Source organism: Pinus tabuliformis, chromosome 9 (genome assembly GCF_031772625.1).
Source record: "Pinus tabuliformis cultivar Carrire ecotype Pingquan chromosome 9, CPIR1, whole genome shotgun sequence".
NCBI classification, from domain to species: Eukaryota; Viridiplantae; Streptophyta; class Pinopsida; order Pinales; family Pinaceae; genus Pinus; species Pinus tabuliformis.
Genome location: NC_142307.1, coordinates 827,668,316 through 827,674,584, shown reverse-complemented (window position 1 = coordinate 827,674,584; position 6,269 = coordinate 827,668,316).

Sequence of the window (6,269 nt, the reverse complement as noted above, 5' to 3'; positions counted from 1 at the left end):
ATTGAAGATTCACCATCTGCCAAGGTGAAAGAATCTCCTTCCAAGACACCCATTACCTATGAAAGGGGGACTCCAAGATCTTTTACATGGAAGGGAAAGGCAGTTCTACAGGACCCCAAACCAAACCTACAGGAAGTTGCAACAGTCCTACAAGAGACATTGTCCCAACTACAGGAGACCCAAAAGCTTGAGAAAAAGGTAGGAGGACAACCAAAGATGAAAGAGGAAGCATAAGAGCTACAAGAACCTAACCCCTAGCCTGGTCTTGCCTCCTATTACAATCTCCTTGAGGGAGGCAAGATAATCCCACAGAAATTTGCAATTCCACTGTTTTTTGAATTGGAGAAAGAGAGAGTGAGAACACACAGGTGGATGCAGATAGCCAAGTCCAAAGCAGTTGAGGATATTGGCCACAAGGAAAACAAACTCAGGGAAATGGGCAGAGAATTGAGTGCTCTCAGAGATAGAGAAGCCATCACAAGAAGCCACCTTGAGAATGAGAATGAAATACTAAGGAGGCAGCTGCAGGAGAAAGAGACTCATTTGGCATACATGGCCAGCTTATCCATGGAAGCATTACAATGTACAGCAGTAGCCAAGTATTATGGCCTCTATCTGAAGGATCAATGGCTCAGATTCCAAATAAAAACTCTGGCACAAAGAGGCACCATGACTTTCCAAGACTACAAGAAGTGCATGGATTTTTGTGACCAAAGCACTTCAGAGGATAAAGCAAAGATGGCAAAGTTCTACCTACACAACATTTCCCTTACATACATGAATGTGTGGGACCCCAATGCCAAGCTAGGGGATCTGCAATTAATGTCCATGGCCTCATGATGAACCATGAAGAATTGAGGGCAGTAGAAATGAAAAGATTGTTGATAAAAGAGTAGAATGAACCATTAATGATAAGAGCTGAGCTATCATATCCTATGGCACTCATCAGCACAAACAACCTACTTTCCAATGACCCTCAGATTGCCCCTAAATATCTAGCCAATCAGGCACAAGCCACTTCACACTTTGAAGATATGGAAAGGCTACTTGGGGATGATTGTGTGCATACATGCATGAGAAGATGGAACACCCTACCCCACAGCTTGCAGATCAGAGAATACCATTCCCCAATGAGGCTGAGGGAGGCATTGAAAGGAGTGCCAATGTACAATCACTCCATGCAAAGGCTGAAGGTCAACTGGATTGGCCTCAAATTGGGTCCTCCACACCTATTAGGCATGCTGGAAGGCAGAAGAGAAGAAAAAGAGAAGGAGCAGTGGAAGGACATAGACAAAACAACAGGATTTTATGGAGAACATGAGTAGACCACATCAGAAGCCTGGAATGCCAGGGAGGCCACCAGGGCCATAAAAGATGAGTAGATTGACTAGGTTGCTCAGAGGATGAGCAACACCTTCAGTAGGGGGTGATGATGAGCCTCATAAATGGGTAATTATATGGGCTCATTTTACCTCCTAACCTAGTAAAATCAACCATTCTCTTAGCTTATTGTATGATTTTCTGATTATATTTATGCTTACAGGGTGAGTTGAGTTAGTTATTATGCCATGTGGTCTAACATGTATTTAATGCAGATTATTGATCTAGTGGTCAAAGTCAATGATCTAGTGGCCAAACTGCAGCAATAACTTGAAGTAGACAGAGGAGAGGACTTATAGGAGGGAGTCCCCCTCATTCATTACTCCTCACTTAGAATTCCCCTTCATTCAGCTCAGAGTACAAGCAGTCGAATCATGCACTAGAAGGCAGTCGAGCAAGTGGAAGATGATTGAGAGTTATCTCGAGTTTTGGGAGCCAAGCCTCCATGATTTTAAGTAAGTTGTTGGTAGCTTTAGATTTATAAGTAGAGAGGCCTAGGGCCTCACTAGGGTCAGATTTATTTCTTGTGTAAACTCTGCTCAAATTTCGAGCTTATTATTTTGTGACAGTTTCATATAATCTTGCTATTTTTTATAATGAAGATGGAATCCTTTTTGAGCTAGCACTAAGTTACCTCAGAGGGTTGAAGCTCTTGGGTTAGGGCCCAATCCAAGCAGCCAAGCTTCTCTTTACTTGTATTTGTATGCTTTACTTCAGTTGGTAGAATAGTTTGTTGTTAGATGTATTCTCCTTATGGTTAAGAATAGGTTGCTTTTGGTGATTTAGCAATTTGCTTCCATTTGTGCTTTCTGTAGCAGGTTAAGCAGTGATTAGAAAATATTAAAAAGGCTAGCAATAGTGCCTTGGCCTCTCTTCCTCCCTCTGGGACCATGATTTGAGGCAAAGACTCTCTTATTGCCCCAAAAACACAGATTTTCCTCATTCCTAAGACTTCTAGTGTTTGCATCTCTTTAGTAGGTTGATAGTCCAGCTTTGCTTTGCTTTAGATCTCCTTTATCATGTTCACTTCTTGATCTGCAATAGTTCTATTTCATGCTTTCCTTTCTTGCAACATTTCTCAGCATTTCCTTTCATACATCATAGTTTAAACCATTTTTATGCAAAACTCTGTTTTCCGAGGATGCACTCATTTCATTTGCTGCTTGATTTTCTTGGTTGACTATCAGTTTCTATGTAGAAAATCTCTTCCAGCAGTAGGAGATCTTACCAGCAATCACACCCTCCATCTGACCCATGCCCTACAGGTCTCCCAAACCTCACCTCAATTGTGGCCTAGTTTCCTTTATTTTCCATAGAACTTCTTCCTCTCTCCTCGAGCAAACCCAATCATCTTTCTCTCTCCTGGTGGTTCGTGGTAGACCTTAGGTGCCCTAAAACCTCATCCCAACCTTTATCCACCTTTTCCAACCTCTCACACCCTCAAAACAGCGAAAATTGCTCTCGGTCTCCTCCTGTAGGCCTCCTGTAGTTTTCCTGTTTTCCTCCTGTAGTTTCCCTATGTCCTCCTGTAGGCTTTCTTTTGAAGGCCGAGTGTGGGAAAAGCCTTCAGAAGGCCAACTAAGACCTCCTATGACCCATCCACACCATCCTACATCCTCCCAAGCTCCAAAACCACCCTCTACCACCACATGTTCGCTACCACACTCACACACAATAAATTAGATGCATGATTAAATTCACATAAAAATCCAAAAATATGTTTTTCTACTTATTTACTTCCAGAAATAGCATGGTTAGATGTTGTTTACTTCCTTGAGTAGGTAATGCAATTTCTTTCATGGTTGTCATAGTGTTTTTGATAGAAGTAGAATTGGCTTGTTAATTAGGCTTTACTAGGTTTTGCTTTACATTCCAGTCTTTCTCCTTTCTGCAGAAAACATAGCATCTGTAGAGTAATATTTCTTTCCTTTCATCACACATAGAGCTTCTTCTGAAATCTATAGAAGTTGGCTTGAGCTCCTAGTGATCTTGCGCCAGCTGACCAAGTGACAACCTACATTAAGAACTAGTACTTGTGCATATAGCACTGACGCTTCCAAGTTTGTTACGAACTACTTGGTTGATAAAAGTAAAGTTAGCAACCTTGGAGTTGTAGTATTATTGCTGCAATACTGGTGCTCACCACTTTTTGGCACCCTTGTTGGGGAAGCGTCAGAGTATTCTGTGATTACTTCTTTCTTCTATTTCCTATTGCAACATTCTGCTAATAGTTTATTTCCGCAAAAGTAGACAAGTCATTTCTTTTCTTTCAGTTCTGAATTTCCTTGCTTTCCTTTTCAATTCTGCAAATTTCCATTCAACAAGTTCATTTCAGCTAGTTGCAATTTGTTTTGTTCAATCACAATTTCAGCCTCTGCACGTACTATAAGTGTGGGGAAAAAGAAACAAAAACCAACCAAAAAGATTTCCTTTCATGCCTCGTAGGAATAGAGATAACTCAGGAAAATTTTTGCCCAACACCCCCACTACTTCACACAGCCAACCTTCTGTCCTCTTCGGTAGCTGCAATCAAGAAGAACCCTTAGGTGAATAGCCAGACATATTTGAAGAACCTATAGGGGAAGAAAAAGAAAAAAACATTTCTTTGGATCCAATGGCTAAAAACAGAAATGATAGGGGAAATGGAGAGAGAATAGAGGGTACCTTCTCCATTCGAGAGACCAATGGGGACACCAAAATGAAGAATATAAGCCCTTCAGCCCTAACTCACTTCCATGGTCTGACTACAGAAAATCCTGACACCTTCTTGTTTGAGTTTGTTGTCATCTGTCGAACTTATGACTATGTAGAAGACGAGTAAAAGTTGAAATTGTTCCCTTCTACTCTCAAGGACGCAGCATTGCGCTAGTTCATGGGATTACCTAGAAATGGCATCACAACTTGGGCTCAGATGCAACAGACTTTTAAAAACAAGTATCGAGACTATTTTAGGTCAAAAGATACTAAAGAAGAAATCTTCTGAATGACCATGGGAAGTGATGAGTCCCTGGAAGACTATGAAGAGAGGTTCCAGCTCAATTACAAAAGGGTCAGGTGTACACTTAACCCTGAGTCTGTAAAGTTGGTCCTACTCAAGGGAATTTGGGAAGACCTTTTAGACACCCTCCATCTAATGGTCGGGGCAAACATCTACCAACTATCGTATGAGGACATAAATATTGTTTATAGAAACCATTCTAGAGCAGCCAGAAAGAAAGATAGGGGGAGTCAACCCATAGCTAGTACCTCTTCCTCCAATTCGTCCATTAAAGGTGAAATTGGAAACATGTTGGAAGACTTCAAGAGTGAGATGCTACAGACTCTTGCCATGCAAATGGATACCTTACATATCAAAATAAAACAAGAGGAAGCAGAGAGGGCTTTGGCCATCTTTTGTCCTAGATGCACCAGGAGGCATCCTAGGAATGAATGCCCATTGAACTCTATAGAGGTTTGTTCAGTCTGTGAAGAAAATCATTCTACAGATAAGTGCCCTTCCTTGCCTAGACTTAAAGTTGTATACCAAGGGGCCGAAGGAGTCACTGAATAGATCTATTACATAAACCAAAGGAGGCCGCATGGACCTAGACCATACCAGCAGGGGATGCCAGGGACATCTCAGGCATACTACAACCCCAACCAAGTCCCCTCCATACCTTCTTGGGGCCCCCCTACTCATCCTTCTTGGTCCACGCCTCATCCTTGGTCCTTCACATCTCAATATCATGCCCAACTAGCCACCCATTCATTTCAATCCTATGCTCAGCCACAACCTCAGTGGAATGCATCTCATCAGGGGTGGAGGCCCCAATACAACTCTCTTGTCTCTCTTCTGCCTCCACCACTTGCCCAACCATAACCGTTACCTTCTACTCCACCAAGGAAACCCCAAACATATGCCCAGCCAAATCCGAACCCGAACAACAGACAGGCTCAGCAAGTGTATAGTGGGGAACCATCATGCCCAACTTATGTTGTGGATATTCAAGAAATTAACTTGCGATCCAGGAAAGTTCTTCTAGATAGCCAACCTCCACCTAGGGAGGTTGAGGAGGATAAAGAGGAAAGCGTACCTAAAGCAAATCTGCCCTTTCTTGAGAGACTATCCATGACAATCCAGCCTACCCCAGAAGAGACTAAACTCCTGGGAGAATTGAAAACTTATGTGTGAAGATACCACTTCTCCAAGCCATAAAAAATGTGTCTATCTACAATAGGTTGATCAAAGAGAAGTGCTTTAGGCATCTAGGAAGGCACAAGATAGATGCCCCAACCATCAATGTCATAGGACAACTGTCCGACCTGATGTTGGGGCAGATAATCTGTCCAAAATATCTAGATCCTAGAAGCCCAGTAGTTGATGTCCACATTAATGGCACAATGGTCCCACATACCTTGATTGATCTGGGAGTTTCCATTAATGTGATGACAAAGGACACAATGCTCAAACTTAACCTCCAAGGCTCCTTGAGGAAGACCACAACAATGCTGCAGCTAGCTGACGCTCCACAATGACCCCTAGGGGGGTTGTGGAAGATGTGATGGTCCCCATTGATTCTTGGGAGTGCCCTACTGATTTCTTAGTTCTCCAGCCAAAGGCAAAGCTCACTGGGCATCCTCTCATCCTGGGAAGACCCTTGTTGGCGCAACCGATGCCTACATCAGCTGTCGATCTCGGAACATGACCATAAAGAACGGGCACATGTCCAAGCAATTAACCCCGTATCCTCCTGCCCAACACTTGCTAGAACATGATCTACCTCTTTGGTTGGAGGAGGAAGATGAGGATGAAGTTTATTTGGCACCACTTTGTAAATTAGAAATCGCCATGGGGGGGAAACCGCAACATGAGGATGATATGATTGAAAATTTGATTCAGAATTCACCTC